Genomic DNA, 19329 nt, shown 5'->3' with positions numbered 1-19329 from the left:
TTTGAATCTGAAGTTATGTCTTCCGGATAAAATGTATAATTAGATCTTATTCTTTTGCAGTTTGATTTTTTTTTTTTTGAATGGGTTTCTTTATTCATTTTCATCTTGTATTGTTATATAAGTGGTTGAATTTATGTCTGACGTTTTACTTTTTGTTTGCTATATGTCTCATGATACTTTTGTTTCTCTGTTCCTCAGTTACTGAATGCTGTTGCATGAAGTGTATTTTTCTAATGCATGATTTTAATTATTGTTTTTAACTGAATATGGATGTTTATTTCTTTAGTGGTTTTACTAGAGTTTAGCATATACCTTTTAACTTTTCGGTATCTGCTTCACATTGATAATATCTTAATTTCAACTTAATGTGAATATGTTATTCCTATACAACTATATTCACCTTTTCTTTTTTGCATGTGGCATTATTGTTACACTTATTACAACTATATATGTCACAAACCCAAACATACATTTTTATGAGTTTATATATCTTTTAGGGAAACTGGGAAAAGAAAGGAGAGCAAGTACGTATTTATAGATGGTATATTAACTTTACTAATTAACATTTCTGTTTCTTTTCATTTGTTCCCTTGAGTTCAAATTACCCTTTGGATTCATTTACTTAGCTCAATACAGACTTGACCCCAAGTTTGCTCTGTTATTGGCAAATAACATTTCTAATGGTATATGTCAAAACAAAATTATATGCATATTGTTTTATATATTGTTTTTTAAATCAGTTAAGATAAGAAAGGAGAAAGAAATCTGCATTTTTATCATTTTTTATAATTAGATAGTTACTTTTACCAGTTCTCTTTTTAAAAAATGCAGTTTCAAATCACTGTTCGGAGTCCTTTGCTTTCATTATGAAGAACTTTCTTTAATATTTCTTGTAAGGTATGTCTGCTCACAAGAATTATCTCAGTTTTTGCTTATCTTTATTTCATCAGCATATTTGAAAGATTTCTGGATTTAGGATTCCAAATTGGCAGGGTTTAAAAAAATTCCTTTCTATGCCTGAGGTTTCAATTTTTTTGAAAAAGCAGACCTTGGCAATGATTTTAAACAGTAAGATATAAATAAATACCATATGCTTAGTGTTCAGTGTTCCAATAATGGAACATTAGGCATAAATGGGTCTTAAGATCTTTGACTATGCTATCTGTGCCTTCTGGCCTACATTGTTTCTGATCAAGAATCAAGCTATTAGTCTTATTGGGGCTACCTTATTAGTGATGAGTTATTTTTTCTTACTGCTTTTCAGAATATCTTCTTGTAATTAACTTTTAGTATTTTGTTATAATTTATCTGTGCATCTTTTTTAATTTACCTAGAGTTTGTTGAGCTTCTTGAATGTTTAGATTCATGTTTTAAAATCAAAGTTGAAACTTTTCAGCTATTATAATATTTCTTTGGAAATATTTCACTTCTATCTATTCTCTTTTCTGGCATTGCCATTATGCATGTTAGTACTTTTAAAAGCATCCCAATTTTCTGTGAAGTGCCATTTATTTTTCTTCATTCCTTATGCTTTGTGTCCTTCGGATTGTATAATCTTGGTCAATATATATTTAGGTGCACTATTCTTTATTCTACTCATTCAAATATACTGCTGAGCCCCTCTAGCGAATTTTTCAATTCATTGTGGTGGTTTTCAAGTCAAAATTTCCATTTACTTCTTTTTATAATTTATGTTCTTTTATTGATGTTCCTTACTTGGTGAGACATGGTCATCATTGCAACTTCCTTGACTTTATTCAGCATGTCTTCTTTAGTTCTTTGAACATGTTTTTAATAACTTTCTGAAGTACTTTTCCGTTGTTGCATCTGACATGTCATCATTCTCACAGGCAGTTTCTGTTGCCTGCTTTTTTACTTGTGTGTGGGTCAGATTTATTGGTTTGTTTCTTTTTTTTTCCAGTGATTAAGACGTACTTTTTTTTTAAGTTAATCTCAAAGTTTCACACATGACTGTTCACCTACACAGAAGCAAACCAGAAAACAGCATGTGGTAAAATCAGTGGTGAAAGAATCGAAGGTTTGTATGAGTGAGGATGATTCCAGTTCGTTGCAGTCTTCAATCACAACTTTGTCAGCAGCAGAACCGGAGAGAGCCGTGATGTACACCACACCACTCCTTTTAGCTCTGTCTACACTATCTTTGAAAGGGAAGAAGGCATCAGAGCTGACAGAAACTTCAGTCACTTTGTCAACCCATTCTTTCTTCTTTGCCTCAGTTAGTAATTCAGGGACTTCCTTAAACAGGGCCTTCCACTTTGTCAAATCTTGATCTTCGCCAGTGGTTCCAGTCACATCTTGATCGATGGGACTGGAGATTTCTGCTCTCTTCACTCCCGTTTTGAACTTCATCAAAAGCACTTGTGGATGGTGTCTAAGCCACCAATAGTTGCCTTATTTCCTGTAAGGCAAGTGCAGTGTATATGAGACTGCTGCCCTGCTCCAATGCTGATAACCTGCCCGTTCTTGGTGTAGCACACAGAGTTGGACTGAGTGTACTTGACAGCAATGGTGGCTACAATGAGATCTCGGAGGGCAGGCTCTGGAAGATCTTTATTTTTGGGAACAAAATTGCTAAATAATGACTTGTTGACAACACCATTATTTCTCTTCTGGCTTAAATGAAGACCGAAGAGAGTTTGAACTTCATTTTAATCTGGTTCATAAGACTAGTCCATCTGAAGAACACAGTAATTTCCATTTTTCTTTTTGGAAAGTATTATCAAGGCTTCTCCTTCATATCCTGGGACAATTATATCATCAGATACTTCTCTGGAAATAATTTTTGCAGTTGGTACATCATGAATATCAGACAATGCAACAAAATCGCCAAATGAAGACATCCTATCAGCCCCTCTTGCTCTTGCATATGCTGTTGAGATGGGTGTAAGCGTTTTATGGAGATCGTGGGCCATGCAGACTCCGGCCTCATCTTTACGGAGTGGAATTCCAACAGCAGCATCTGCTGGGCTGACATGTTTGAAAGAGGCGGGGCTGGAATACCTAACACCTTTGATTTCCTTCACCTGCCAGGCAGTCAAAGCATCACACACGTTTATAAATCCAGAGGCTCCATTTAAAACTGTGATGAGAAGGTTGGGCTTCAGTGCGTACAGCTGGATAGGGGTCTGATGAGGGTTCATTCCATACTGAAAGAGCATCTGAGATATGTCTTTGCTGTATTCTTTCCCAAAATAATCTGAAATTGCTTCATCGTATTATGCCATATGAGTGAATGCCTTCAAGGCTAACTGGTGTCTAGTCTCCAAGGAGGTGTCCTTACTCCCAGAGCTCTGCATCTCTGTGGACACTGCCACAGAGTCCTTTGGTTCACACACCACTGTCACTCAAGTGTTGTTTTTGGCTGCAGCTCTCAGTAAGGTTACTCCACCAATGTAAATTTGCTCCACAGCCTCCTCAACAGTTACACCTGGAGAAGCCACTGTCTTCACAAATGGATAGAAATTGCAGGGAACAACTCTTACAAGATTGAAATCAAATCTGGACCTGTCAACATTGTCTTCTGGGATATGCCAGGATTCCAGCATGGACTGCAGGATGCAAAGTTTTCACATGTCCCCCAGCATTTCAGGAAATCCTGTCAACTCAGAGACATCTCTGACTGCCAGACTAGCATCCCTGAGAGCTTTTGCAGTCCCTCCAGAAGTGACCAGATTCAAACGAAGAGAAGTCAGCTCTCTTGCAAATTCCACAAGGCAGGTTTTGTCAGAGACACTAAATAAGGTGAGCTGGCTAGGAACCAGGATAGCAGGCGCTGGGTCCGGGGTGAGCAGGAGGCAGCAGAGGCAGCACCACGTGCACAGGGACTGTTTGTTTCTTTGCAAATCTCATGAAAGTTCAGACGTCCAATATTGAAAAAATATTGTTGAGTAATTTTCTATGCTTATATAGACTGAGCTATTTTAGAATAAATAGAAATAATATTTTCAAAGAAATTTAACATATCAAAAAATCTTACCTTTTTATAGTTGTGAAATATGCATGCGGTATGTTTCTTGTCATTTAACTCCTAATATTCCTGAAATCTTTAAAGTGAAGTGATTTTTTTGTATGCTAGTAAGTTGGCTGACGGGGGGTTTCTGGGTAGCCTCAGTATGGGGGCTGGTTGCCAGGGGAGCCAGCAAGGAGATTTGAGGATTGGAATTTTCATCCTGCCCCCAATCTCCGGGGAGGGTAGAGGAGGTAAAGGTTAAGTTGATCCCCAATGGCCACTGATATCAATCATGCCTATGTAAGCTATGTAAGCCTATGAAAATCAAAAAGTGGTAGGGTTCAAGGAGTCTGCCGAACATGTGGGGGCTTTCAGGAAGGTGGGTAAGAACACATGAACATGCCAAGAGGGAGGTGCACCCCAACTCCACAGGGAGAGAGATTCCTGTGCTTGGGGCCCTTCCAGACTTTGCCCTATCATTCTCTTCATCTGTTTGTTTGTTTTTATCCTTCAATACATCATTTGTAATAAATCTTTAAACTTAAGTGTTTACCTGAATCCTGTGAGTCACTCTAGCAAATAAATTGAACCCAAGGAGTTATGGGAATTTATAACAAGCTGGTCCAAAGCACAGGGAAAATAACTTGAGGTTTTTGACTGGCATCAGAAATGGGGCTGTCTTGTGGGACTGAGTCTTCAATCTTTGCAATCTGATTTTGTCTCCAGATAGATAGTGCCAGAATTTAACTGAATTAGAGGGCATCAAGCCAATGTCTGCTGCAGAATTGCTTGCTTGTTTGTCTATAGGGAGAAATTCCACCATATCTTGTGTCAGAAGTATATTGTGACAGTACGGTAGGAGAAATTGAGTTTGCTATATTCCACTCAATGGTTAGAACAAAACAAAATAAAACAAGAAATAAATGAGATGCAAATTTATGTATAGAAGGATAAAGTAATGTAAGCTGTTCAATCCCCCAACATGAAGAAGAAGAAGAAGAAGAAGAAGAAGAAGAAGAAGAAGAAGAAGAAGAAGAAGAAGAAGAAGAAGAAGAAGAAGAACTACTAACCCAATATTGGTCTAGGTAAAATTAATTTTCAGAAATCAGTATCTCAAAATATTAACAAATATCTTGTTTCAGTGTTGAGAATATAGATAGTATTTTCCTCCTTTGTACTTTTACACATTTCTTACATCCTTTGTAATGTGCTTGAGTTAATTGTATAGTAAAAAACATAATGAGGTAATAAATAAATTAGGCTGTAGTGTGGCCACAGTTACATATAGACTACTATAGAATTGCTTCTCCCAGCTGTTCCCTTGACTCACTGGAGTAATGTATGCAGTGCGCTGCTTTTCTGTGAGTGCTCAAAACTTCATGTTCTTAGAAGCAGCCATTTGCACAGGGTAAAATACATTGTCTCTACTTCCTGTCTCTTTTTCCTGTCTCAGTAAAGTATTTTGATAATTCAAGTTCAGATCACTGAAGTACCACATTATAATCACCTGACCCAACTTTGAAATATCTCCAAATTAATTTTATTTATAACTCATTTGAGTAGCTAATTTGGATTTCAATGTCAATTTAAGTTAAACAATAGTTTGACAAACTGCTTTCTGAACATCTGATTGTTTTTTATTGTATTAGTCTATTCTCATGAAAGTATAATGAAATACTTGAGACTGGGTAATTTATAAAGGAAAAAGGTTTACTTGTCTCACAGTTCTACATGGCTAGAGAGGCCTCAAGAAATCTTCAATCAAGGCAGAAGGCACCTCTTCATAGGGCGGTAGGATAGAGAATGAGTGACAGCAGGGAAAATGTCAGACACTTATAAAACCATCAGATCTCATAACACTCACTCATTATCACAAGAACAGCATGGGGGAAACCACCTTCATGATTCAATTACCACTCACAGGGTCCCTCCCATGACACATGGGGATTATGGAAACTACAATTTAAGATGAGATTTGGAGGGGGCGGTTACAGAGCCAAGCCATATCATTCTGCCCTTGGCCCCTCCCAAATCTCATGTCCTCACATCTCACAACACAATCATGCCCTTCTAACAGTCCCCCAAGTCTTAACTCATTTAACCCAAAAGTCAAAGTCTTATCTGAAATAAGGCAAGTCCCTTCTGCCTATGAGCCTGTAAATCAAAAGCAAGTTAATTACTTCCTAGACACAGACATTGGGTAAATATACCCATTCCAAATGGGAGAAATTGGCTAAAACAAAGAGGTTACAAGGACCATTCATATCTGAAATCCAACTGGGCAGTCATTAAACCTTAAAATTCCAAAATGATCTCCTTTGACTCCATGTCTCACATCCAGGTCACACTGATGCAAGAGGTGTGCTCCCATGGCCTTGGGCAGCGCCACCTCTGTGCCTCTGCAGGGTATAGTCCCTTTCCCTGCTGCTTTCATGAGCTGACATTAAGTGCCTGTGGCTTTTCCAGGTGTATGGTACAATCTGTCAGTGGGTCTACTGTTCTGGGGCCTGGAGGATGTTGGCCTGCTTCTCATGGCTCCACTAGGCAGTGCCCCACTGGGGACTCTGTGTGGGGGCTCCAACTCCACATTTCTCTTCTGCACTGCCCTAGCAGAAGTTCTTTATGAGGGCTCCATTTATGCAGCAACTTTCTGCCTGGATATCCAGGTATTTCATACATCCACTGAAATCTAGGCAGAGGTTCCCAAATCTTGATTCGTGACCTCTGTGCACCTGCAGGCTCAACAGCATGTGGTAGCTGCCAAGGCTTGGGGCTCGCACCCTCTGAAGCCATGGCCCAAATGATACCTTGGCCCCTTTTAGCCATGGCTAGAGTGGCTGGATTGCAGGGTGCCAAGTCCCTAGGTTGCACATAACAGATGGGCCCCAGGTCCAGCTCAGAAAACCATTGTTTCCTCCTAGGCCTCCAGGCCTTTGATGGCAGGGGCTGCCGTGGTGAAGTTCTCTGACATGGCCCGGAGACATTTTCCCCATTGTCTTGGTGATTAACATGCAGCTCCTTGTTACTTAGGCAAATTTCTGCAGCAGGCTTTAATTTCTCCCCAGAAAATTAGGGAGAAAATGGGTTTTTCTTTTCTGTTTCTTCATCATCAGTCTGCAAATTTCCCAAACTTTTTTATTTCTCTTGAACACTTTTCTACTTAGAAATTTCTTCCATCAGACTCCCTAAATCTGTTCTCTCAAGTTCAAAGTTTCACATATCTCCAAGACAGGGGCAAAATGCCACAAGTCTCTTTGCTAAAACATAAAAAGAGTCACCTTTGCCCCAGTTCCCAAGAACTTTCTCACCTCCATCTGAGACCACCTCAGCCTGAACTGTATTGTCCATATCACTATCAGCATTTTTGTCAAAACCATTCAACAAGTCTCTAGGAAGTTCCAAAGATTCCCACACTTTCCTGCCTTCTTCTGAGTCCTCCAAAGGGTTCCAACCTGTGCCTGTTACCCAGTTTCAAAGTCACTTCCACATTTTCAAGTATCTTTATAGAAAGCACACCAATACTTCTGGTATGAATTTACTCTATCAGTCCATTCTCATGCTGCTATGAGAAAATACCTGAGACCAGGTAATTCATTAAAAAAAAAATAGGTTTTATTGACTCATAGTTCCACATGGCTAAGGAGATCTCAGGAGACTTACAATCATGGCTGAAGGCACCTCTTCACAGGGGAGCAGGAGAAAGAATGAGTACCAGCAGGGGAAATGCCAGACAGTTAAAACCATCAGATCTCATAAGACACACTCATTATCATGAAAACAGCATGGGGGAAACTGCCCCCATGATTTAATTATCTCCCACCAGGTCCCTTCCTCAACATGTGGGGATTATGCAAACTACAATTCAAGGTGACATCTGGATGGGGACACAGATCCAAACCATATCCATTTCTAAACTATACATGATATTAATAAATTATTCCATATACTCAACAGTGAGATAAAACACAAAGATTTTCTCAAGATTGTGTAAATTTTATGTTCAATTAAATTTAGATATAATTTATGGAATTATAATTTATTAAGTCCCATAGTGATTTGTATACATATTGGCACAGTGAGGTGGGAAATGGGTAAGTATAGGAAACACATACACAATGTGAACAAGCTCAAGGTAACCAAGATTCGAAATTGATGTATCAGCTTCTGCTGCCTCACGACTTCATCAATAAGACCTGTGAACCGAGAAATAGCCTCTTAAAAGGTTTTTCTGCTTGTACTATTTCATTATTTCCTCATCTTCAATTCAATCTTTACCTTGGAGAAAAGTGATAATTAAAGATAAAATCCAATCCCGTTTTGCTTAGAATAACCTAAAAGACATATGATTTGCACCCACCTCCCCTCTGACCTCTTCTACCACTTGTCCTATTTCGTAATCTTCTCAATTACTCCGTCTTCTTTCGGTTGTAAAATGTGATTTACAAACAGCACCACTCTGGGTCAGAGCGCTAAAATGAAGTGGGAATCCCTTCTAAGGAGGACTCGCTGCACAACCTGCAACCTGACAAAACAGGAACTTGCCTCGAACCTTTGAACTGGACAAAATACCACACCTGCAATATCCTAGAAAACAGCTATATGTCTCCAGGTCTGCAACTTCTGAACAGCAACCATCGATGAACTGTGGACTGAAGTCCTAAGCCATCCATCTCCACCAGTGACAATTCTCTGAAAACAACTTGTGTAATCACCCTCAGCATCCTTGTTAAAATTCCTATATCCCCCTTTGTTTTCTGGAGCACAATTTGGCTTCCAGTGACATCTGTGTCTACTAAATTGCATTTCCCAAGACCCCAATAAACACTCCATTTTACTGCTTTGCAATATGGTGTTTGGCCTCTTCGTGGTTGTCACTACCGTGTTACAGATTCTGCTAAACACTCTTCCCACAGCACATGGAGACCTTCTTACCAGCCTCCTTAGACACCTTCCTGACCATCCTAGTTTCCACAGACCCTTAACTGTATCCCCAGGCACTCTGGTTCTGCCACACTGTTGCTTCCGTCATAGCAGTTTTCACTACTTAAACTCATTTTGCGCATTTACCTGTTCACCTTGTCTATCTGGAACTTAGTCTCCGCATACTCAGGAAACTTCTTGTCCTCATCCCTTTAGTTTCCACAATAAACAGAGCTTTGCCAGACACATAGCTAACATTAAATAAGAAGCGATCGTGTGAACAAAGAAACTTATTTTAATTACAAAATCCATTTTGTTTCTCTGACCTCCCTTATTCCTAAGTGAGTTAGGAATTCCTTAGTCAGCTCACCAGCGAATTATTAAAAAATAATTTGACATTTCACATTTCCCAAGTAAATGAAACTATTTTCATTCCTACCCTTGGCTTTATGATAATAAAAATGGGACTAGAAAGGCCAGCAGTGGTAAAAGGGTTGTGCCTGGTCCTTTGAACGCCCTTTGTAATGTCTAAGTGTTGAGGAGCTTGTGTTTTGCAAGTGCATCCTTGCCGTCTTCAAAACAAGAAAAAGGCAGTCCCACTTCTGCACTATCTAGCTTACTGTAATCCTGTGACAATGTCCAGTGGTACAATCTTCAGCGTACACCAGAATCACAGATGGAGTTTAATCAAAAGGAACCAACCTGGTCATCTAGCCATGAAAAAACATGGAGGAACCTTAAGTGTATGTTATAAAGTGAAAGAAACCCATGTGAAAAGGTACATTGAATGGTTGGAAAATAAAAACTGACACTCTGGAAAATAAAAAACTATGCAGACAGTAAAAACTATGCAGACAGTAAAAAGATTGTAAAGCATCTTTTTGTGGACACAGAGGACTTTCAGGGCAGTGGAACCACTCTGTATGATGCCACCTTGGTGGACATGTGTCATGACACTTTCCCCAAAACCTGTGAAATGTACAGCACCAAGAGTGGAGCCTGATGAAACCGATGGATTTTGGTGATGATGGAGCGTCACTGTGGGTTCACGGACTGTAACAAACGTACCATTCTGGTGGGAATGTTGCTAAGGGAGGGGGCTATGCATGAGTGGGAGCAGGCAGTATACAAGAAATCTCTATACCTGCCCCTCAATTTTGCTGTGAACCTAAGACTGCTTTTAAACAATAGAGTATCTTAAATAAATAAAAATTGTCAGGAATAAAAACACAACAAAAAAGGAATTGCTCCAGTCTTTTCTCCTGGCTATTCAGCCAGTGTAGGGGGGACCCAGGGTCTCTGTAAATTGACTGCATTGTATAGATGAGTTGATTTACATAAGCGGTTGGGAAGCTCCTCATTAAGAGATCACAGCTTCTTTGCAACGGGGTTGTTGATAACCACAAATTCCCTGCTCAGTCGCCATTGTCAGAGATTCTATTAGTTAAATTCAAAGAAAGGTAAGCCTTTGGACTACTTGATCTTCAGTGACACTTTCAACTTTGAGGTTTTAGATGTATATGAACAAAAGTCTGAAACGTTTAAATATAACTTAAATATAATTTAGTGATAGTGCTATTAAGCATTTATAAATCCCAGAGGTTACTGTAGAAGTGTTTTCCTTCCAAAAACAAAATTTCATTTTTGAGAAATGAGGGTCCCTCAAAACTTAAATAATATCCTTATGTCCCCACAGCCACCCAGAGAACACTCTTCTATAGAAGTTCTCCCAGATCCTTTCACTAATATTTTTTTTAATCTATGTCAGATTCCTGTCTCTTGGAAAGATTATTCTTATTCACCAGTTACGTGAAGCAGCACTCTGAAATAAAACTATGAATCTAGGTAATGCACTGAATTTCAAAGTATTTAACTTCACTATTGGTAGAAAGTTTATGTTATTTGTGATTAGAAGTCATCGTGCTATCCATGAGATTTGTTGTTGGAAAAGAACCCCATCGCCGTTTCTGAGCTTAATCCTTGCCTCCCGAGCTTCCCCACAGGAGCACCGTGCTGCAAGGCTGTGGTGTCGCCTCCCTCTGTGCCTCCTGTGCCTGCAGCCCCTCACAGTTCCTGTCCCACCACTCTGTCACTTTCAAGCACAAATCTATATTCATGTATTCCGCGTTTTCACATTCTTATTCCTAAGCATTCTTAGTAGGCTGCTTAGTGACCAGAAAAGTTATGTTTTTGATTTTGTTTCTGAAATAAGTAATCTCCATTGTCTGAGAGAGGTTAAACCTGATGCAATTTCTTTCTTTATTCTCTGAGAGGTATACAACATCAGTTATAATTTCTGTTTTAGAAAATGAAGGAGGAAGCACAGGAATCTTTGTTCTTTACATAAAGTTTTTAAATTATAAAAACATTATATTAAAACACTGGGTTTGAACTGACACTATTCCAGGAGAGACAAAACATCATGCAGTCCTCCAATCACAGGGGGCTTACAGGGATCAGCATATTATTAGTTAGGGTCCGTCTCACAGTGCGCCCAGGGTGCCTCCAAACCCACACTTTACCTCCGAAGTTCCAGAATGCATAATTAGCATAGACAGATCTAACAACGTGCAGAATCTCCACATTGTTCTGCGATCTTTGAAATGGGGACTATTACGGTGAAAATGGCAAGTGGAAGTCATTAAAACTACCCCTAATCTGAAATTCCTGTTTGACACATATCTGTATAAAACTCCTGGTTTCTCTCTTTCTTAAAAAGACTGCAGCCCCAAAAATACAGGATAATGTATTGTAGGTCTGTTACAAGTTAACAAATTATCTCCATACCTGTTACCAGCGGATAGATTACCTCAGTCCTAAAACCCCCTTATGCCCCTCTCACCCTATATAAACCCCTGATTTTGTAAGCTCGGGGCTGCCTCCTCTGATTGTTACAGAGCAGCCCGGCAGGTTAATAAAACTTGCTTGCCTGACTTTGGGTCTATTCTCCTTTCTCTCAGCCACCGTTAAGGTTGTATCGCCTTAGGTGCAGGTATGACATGGTTACTGTTTTCATTTGGAGATTAAGCATGGTTTAAGGAGATGCATCTGGGTGCCACATTGCCAAGGGGTAGATTTGTGAGGTTTATTTTATGTGTCAACTTGGAAAGTGTTTTTGGATAAGAATAACATTTAAATCAGCAAACTCTGGGTTAAAGCAGATTCTCCTCTTTAATGTGGGAGGGCCTCATCCAATTAGTTGAGGACCTAATAGAACAGAAAGACCGGTTTCCTGAGCAAGAAGGAATTCTCTAGCAGATAGCCTTCAGGTGACAACCACACCACAGGCTGTCCTGGGTCATTGACTGTCAGTCTTCACACTAGAACCGTCCAGTCTCTACAATCACATAGGCCAATTGCTTAAAATAAATCTCTTTCTTTGGATATACCTATCCTATTGGTTCTGATTCTCTAGAGAACCTCGCCTAATCTATTATCTCACACCAACAACATCTCTCAGAGTGCTGCTGTCCAATGAGGGTTTTTTTATTTTAACTCTTGTCAAACTCCTGTGATGATTGTAAGAGAGAAAGCTCATATGGGTCAAATAAAAACAAAGGCCAGGTTTTTGTGAACTAGAGCGGTGCTGCCATACATAGCAAGTGCTTGAAATCTATGGTTGCAAATGTTTTCTGTGTGTGTGCATGTGTGTGCTCTTGATTATGACAAAAGCCGCTTCGGTGTTAGCTAGGAATGAGACCGGAACTTCACGATTTAAATTCCTCAAATCTGAAATGTGTCAAAACAATCTCTGGTTTAATTAAATTTTATCAAGTAACAGTACTTTTGTTCTGAGAGGTTTATATGTAATGTCAGGAAATGGAACTTTATTTCTGATCAACAATAAAGAGAGAATATTAACGAAAGAATATAGTCTTAAATATCAGACCCTTGTTTTAATTAATAGAGCTGTGAGTTAAATAGCATCGGATTCATTTCCACTTAAATCGTCTTGCTTGTGATCTTACTAGTCGTGCAACATAACTTAAATATTAAAAGAGTCATTGTCTTGAAAGTGTAGTATATGGTTTACTTCACAATTAAAAACTAAAATAAGGACCACTTCCTTTTTCTGTTCAGTTGTAAAGAAGAGTTGAGCACCGAAGTATGGTAATATTTTCTTACTTTTAATTAAAATTTCAGTAGAAGCTATTATTGGAGTTTGTTAGATATCAAGTCAATCAAGAGTGATTAAATCCATGGCTCTGTATAGATTCTGGGTGAAATTTAATAGTAATAAGGTTTAATCCTAAACTGAAACAATGGAGTTCTTTAAATATTAGTAACATTTTAAAGTCAGAGAAAGAGTCTCCTTAAGACTTACAGTGTTCCACTGCAGCGGACAGGTTTCAGGTATGTGAAGTATACTGATTGCACATTAGACATTTTGCAGGCCTTATAGTTTATCATGGCCACCTCAGGAAATTAGCAAATGGCACTGAAAGAAAACTAACTGTGGAATTTCAAAGTAGTGGATTTTTCACAAGATATTGATGCCAGGAGGAAATCTTCTCCAGAAAAACAGTTAACAGTAAATTTTGAAAGTAAATAGGGTTTCAGGAAACTGTGGAATAAAAAACATGGCTGCCTTTTATTTTGCAAGTGAACACCAAGTGCAAGATGTATTAGTAATGCAAGTTGAATCCAGCATACAGCCTAATAGAACAAAAGCAATTTGCTTTATCTGACTAATTGGGGCATAAATAATTATAATGATCAGTCTTGTAGAAAATAAAAAAGACTCATTAAAGGCAGGGTGTGAACAGGAGTGCAATGTTAATTTGGTTAGCATTCCTAAACCCATATTGATTTTTAAATTGCCATTCTTGAATGTCCAAAGTTCAAGAATCCAGAAAAGCTTGGCATAGCCCTCAACACTTACATTCTACAATTAACAAGCTTGATTCTTTTAAGCAAATTAGACTGCAGTGAATTTAAGTGAACTTTAGAGGTTAAAATTCATGAGCAGTAAGGTATTTATAATCTCTGAAGGCAAAGATCTTTGAGGGGAATATGAACACTTGGGACTAAATTGAAGCAAAGTATACCCATTAGGATGTAGGGTGACTTGACTTGGGGTGTATTAGAATGTAATACCAAAACTCTCCTAAAGAGACCTCAACTTGATTTGATGACTTGAATTCCACCAGGGAAGAATAGTCTTTATCTTAAACTTTTCAAGTTGGCTTAAGTGCAAATCATTCCTAGCAGCGATGCCAGAACCACTGCACCTTGACAGGTTGAATTTCATGCTTTCTTTGAGCTAGTTTGATAAGAAGCAAACATTTGATAGGCGTGTGCCTAAGGTAAGGCAGGCAAGGAAGAGAAGGAGGAAAAACTCAGAATGAAAATAATTTCCCTACTTCTTATTTTCCTACTTGGCCTTGGGCTGAAGATGTTAAAATTGTAACATGGAAATCAGAACTATCTGTTGACAGGATAAGTTAGTGAAATGGACTGAATTCACCAACAGAAATAATGAATTTTAGAACCTGCCTTAACTCATGGAACAAATATATATAGGATGCCTACTTTTCTTGACAGAAAGATATATTGTATTTTAATACTTAGGTATTTCCTGACATTTTCTTTTCCTTGAACAGATTTTCTATTAGTGCTACTGTAGCAGGAGCGGCCACGAGAAACAGAGCTCTCGAACACCAAATGGGAAGGAAAAGGGGTTTATTATGGTCGGCAGCCAGGCAATGATTTGTCTAAATCCAGCTCGTTTAACAAAAGAAGGTTCTGCCTTTATAGGCTTACAGTCTAAATATTCCACATGGAAGAATCTTAGGTTTACAGCCTCAGATATCACGAGTAAAAAGGGTTTTGGATTTATAGCTTTAGGAACCACATGTGAAAATGTTTCTGGGTTTACAGCTTTAGAAATCACATACGAAAGGGTTTCAGGTTTACAGTTTTAGAAATCATATGTAAAAAAGGCTCTGGTTTCCAGATAGAGGAGTGGGGTGGGGGTTTGATCTTGTTTTAAGTAAAAACAGTGTCTTCTGGAAAGTTTCCCCAATACCAAGCATGTTATTTACAGGAAGGTGGATCAGGAGGCGCCAGTTGGCCTGCTTTTCCTTCTATTGAAATGTAGTGTGGAAGTCAGGGAGAGGTGATCCCAGATGCCTGGGTCTCCTTCCTCACCCCCACCTTTGAGACCCTCACCACTCTATAATATCAGTGAGAGGTCTCACTCTCATTCTCACTTTCCAGATCCTCTGAAGAAACTGATTGATAATGTTTCACATAATATACTTGTTATGTCATTTTTTGGCTAACTACAGTAGTGATGAATCCCCTAATCATCTGAAGGAACAAGGGGAGTAAACAAGGGAGTAACAACCAAATGTCTATCATTTTTATAACACTTATGATGAGAGCCTTGAATCCTCCTAAGGATGAGAACCAATCTCCAAGCAAGGACTCAGGGTTAAAATCCGTGCCACACCTGCAAAGGCACGTGTGCCAGTTTGGTCATGTCTCTTGCGATATCCTCCACTGCTTGACCCTGGTTGTCTATGTGCAGACAGCAGTTGGCTAGACTGAATTTTCCACAGACTCCTCCTTCAGCTGCCAGCAAATAATCTAGGGCCAGCCGGTTCTGATAAACGGCGTTTCTCATTTGAGTTTCTTGTCCGGCCAAAATGGACAGAGCTTTGCCCGTTTCATTAGTGAGTATTTCCAGAACAGCCTGCAACCAGATGATCTGGTTGAGCATGTAAATAGGAGTCCAGTATCCCCATGAGCCATCCTCTGCCCATGTGGCCGGCCCACAATACTCAATAATTCTCTCCGGTGGTCACTCATCATCTTTCCATTCTCCTATCTTTAGGTTTCTTTTCTCCCTAACGGAGTAGACTGGATGCCCTAACAGCTCACCTGTCTTAACAGATAATAGGAAAAAAGAAGGCTTAATGATGCCTGTGACACAGCTACCTGTCAATCTTTCAGGCAGCTGTATGTATGCCCTATGTCAGCATATCCAGTATAGCCCAGGAGGGGCTGTCCAGTCTCTCCGGTACCCAGGATGATCCCAAGCATCCTGTAATTTTGGAAATTTTAGGAAGGGGTTCTTTTCTATATAGTTTGAACTCCACCAGGTTACAGTGCCCATGGTTCCATTATACAATTGCTGCCCTAGGCAGCTAAGCTTCCCTACCGGAATAGTGAAGCCTGCTCCTTCTCTGGCCAAACAGTATTGTCCAAAAATTGAGACCTTTAAAACTCAGAAACTATTGGTTTGAACCCTTTGAACTGAGGTCAGATCAGGGACAGGGTCAGAGGGTGGTAACTCACAGGCTTCTCATGGCCACCTGTCACCCATAGTCATCCCTCCACATACTTAGCAAGAAGTGACATTGAGGGAATAGGCCACATTTTCAGCAAGTTGGAAGAAGAAGTTCTTTGTCTTTTTCGGAAGCTCTGGTATTAGTTCATTTAATATATCATAGAAGTGCTGATACATTGGCCGGGCTGAGCGTTTCTGGATTTTCCCCGAATCTGGATACTGACTTCAGGGTCACGTCCTTTTCCATCAATTCCTAGCACTACACTTTCCCCTTTTTCCCATTTGTGGTCTTGGGGGTTCGTGATTATTAATTCTACCAGGTTACAATGTCCTGAGATGCAGGGGACATTACCCTATGGAATGGTGTCCCTCCCTTTTACAAGGTTAACAGGATCATTTATATCACTTTTTCCAAGTGGCCCAGGTGACACATGACCAATAGGGGCAGTCAAAGCATCAGAAGGTTTTCTGGCAGAGCTATTTATTCTCTTTTGCATAACTTTGTTCCCATCCGAGGGAACCACAACCCCCCTCCCCAACCAGAAGGATAGGCATTGATGGCTGCACAAGCACCAAACCTTAGGGTGACCTGCTTTCGGCTTCCCCTCTCCTCTGTCTTGGCTATCAATTTAGTAGGGCTATTCCATTGCCCTGTCAGGAGTCTAATTTCAAAAGTTGTATGTGTAGGGGGCTCTGAGGGGTCGTAGCACACATCAAGCTGTCTATTCCCTGGATTACACACCTTATACAGAGTACCGTTATATAAACACGTTCCTTTCTGTGTCCCTGGACATTTATAATAACTGTAGGACAAAAGAATGGCAGTAACTTTATGCCCTACCTTAGTAACCTGGTGTACACACTGAGGGCATTCTTCAAAATTGGTTAATATCCCTACTGCATAAATCCAAATATTAAGAAGAACAAGTCCCATGATGTATCTCCTCATGCTTTGGCTGTTTGTGGACCAGCCAGCTTCCGGGATGTGGCTGGAGCAGGGCTTGTTGTCCTTTCTTTTTTTTTTACCCAGGCTGGAGTGCAATGGTGCGATCTCAGCTCATGGCAACCTCCGCCTCCTGGGTTCAGGCAATTCTCCTGCCTCAGCCTCCTGAGTAGCTGGGATTACAGGCACGCGCCACCGTACCCAGCTAATTTTTTTGTATTTTTAGTAGAGACGGGGTTTCACCATGTTGACCAGGATGGTCTCGATCTCTTGACCTCGTGATCCACCTGCCTTGGCCTCCCAAAGTGCTGGGATTACATGTTGTCCTTTCTAAGGTGATTCTGCAGTCATTGCCTTCATGTAGCTTCCCAAGTCTCAGCTGCTGCTGGGTTTTTACACGGCTGTGGTGGATCCAGGCTGGGATTCCCTCCACCTTCACAGCTGCGGAAGTGGTCAGGATCAGGTGTGAGGTCCTTTCCACCGTGGCTTTAGAGGGGCTGTACTCCAGTCCTTTATCCACATGAGAAAGGGTGAACTGGGGCGAATAAGCTTATAGGACATTTGTCATTTATCCTGGTTGAAATATCCTGAGTGATTCTCCCTAAAGCTGGTAACTAGTGTCCTAACTCAATCTTGCCCCACTCCTGATCTCAGGAGTGCCTGGAGTAGGGAGGAGGCCTATGATATAAGACTTTATAGGGGAATATTCTGTCTTCCTAAAGGGAGTGCATTTAATTTTGAATAACCCTAAGGGAAGTGCCTGCACCCACTTTGATCCTGTTTCCTGATACACTTTCCCTAAGCTATTTTTGATGGTCCAATTAACTCTTTTCACTTTTCCCGAACTCTAAGGGCAACAGGCAGCGTGAAGTTTCCAAAGTAATACCCCAAGGCCATTGCTGTCTTCTGGGCCAAGTTCGCTGCAAATGCTGGTCCATTGTTTGATCCGATGCGCAGTGGCAGTCCAAACCTAGGAATGAGATCTCGAAGCAGCACATGGGTTGTTTCATGGACTTCCTGGCACCAGGGGCAAAGTGGCAGGGTTTATGGTGTTGCACAGACCCTAATGGGAATGCAGAGATTTTTACTTTCGCAGGCTCAGGTATTTGGCAGGCCTAGCATTTGTTAACCAATGATGTCCTTTGGTATTCATTAGGGTCACTACTGTGGGGGTGCTTTGATATTTAAATTCTTCCCAGAGTTGAGGCTAGCATCTTTAATTGCCATTCTTCTTCTTCTTTTTTTTTTTTTTTTTTTTTTTTTTGACCTATACAGCATGAAAAGCTTTGTTAAACCAGCTAGCCCCAAAGCCAGGGCTGACAGAATTTTCACTTTTCCCATCCAAGTACTAACCAGGCTTGGTGGCTCACGCCTGTAATCCCAGCACTTTGGGAGGCCGAGGCGGGTGGATCACAAGGTCAAGAGATCGAGACCATCCTGGTCAACATGGTGAAACCCCGTCTCTACTAAAAATACAAAAAATTAGCTGGGCATGGTGGCGTGTGCCTGTAGTCCCAGCTACTCAGGAGGCTGAGGCAGGAGAATTACTTGAACCCAGAGGCGGAGGTTGCGGTGAGCCGAGATCGCGCCATTGCACTCCAGCCTGGGTAACAAAAAGTTTCGCCTTGAGTTTTTGCCCCATTCAAAAGATTTATTGTCTTTTCCCCTCTCGACTTTGTCACTTTGTGTAAGGGTCTGGCCAGTACTGCAAAGTTTGGAAACAAAACCCACGGCTCCCAGGAGCTCTCTTACCTGCCTTCTAGCCTCGAGTTCTGGCAGGTTGTAAACAGCTCGCTTTTTCTCTGCTTCTAGGCTGCATTCCCCCTTCCGGATGATGAGCCTCAGATATTGTATTTTATTTGTTTATTTATTTATTTTGGCAAGTCTGGGCTTTCCTTTAGACACTTTATACCCACAGTCCTCCAGGTGCCGAAGTAAGGCATCTGTTCCTTTTGCGCACCCGACTGCTGTGTGGTGTCTCAACAGAAGGTTGACCCCTCCCTAACTGAATGGGCCTCTCCTCTCCTGCCAAAGACAATCCAAAGATAACCTGTAAATCAAGTTCAGCCCATGATAGGTAGGGGGAGTGGGACATTATACCCTCTTCTCTTTAGACTTCAGGTACAACTGACCAACATTAACGTTAGAGCCAAGATCCTAAGACTGACGAACAGATACTTCATGACAACCAGATACCAACAT

At 40.4% G+C, this 19329-nt stretch overlaps 1 pseudogene; it reads right to left on the bottom strand.

Moving 5' to 3' along the window:
* Positions 1 to 2017: 2017 nt before the first annotated feature.
* Positions 2018 to 6954, bottom strand: LOC105722036 (bifunctional purine biosynthesis protein ATIC-like; annotated as a pseudogene).
* Between the last annotated feature and the right edge of the window lie 12375 nt (positions 6955 to 19329).

This window comes from Aotus nancymaae, unplaced genomic scaffold (assembly GCF_030222135.1).
Source record: "Aotus nancymaae isolate 86718 unplaced genomic scaffold, 86718_ANA_hifiasm-v0.15.2.pri h1tg000065l, whole genome shotgun sequence".
Lineage (NCBI taxonomy): Eukaryota > Metazoa > Chordata > Mammalia > Primates > Aotidae > Aotus > Aotus nancymaae.
The sequence above is the reverse complement of the archived record's forward strand: the minus strand, read 5'-3'. Positions and strand labels throughout refer to the sequence as shown.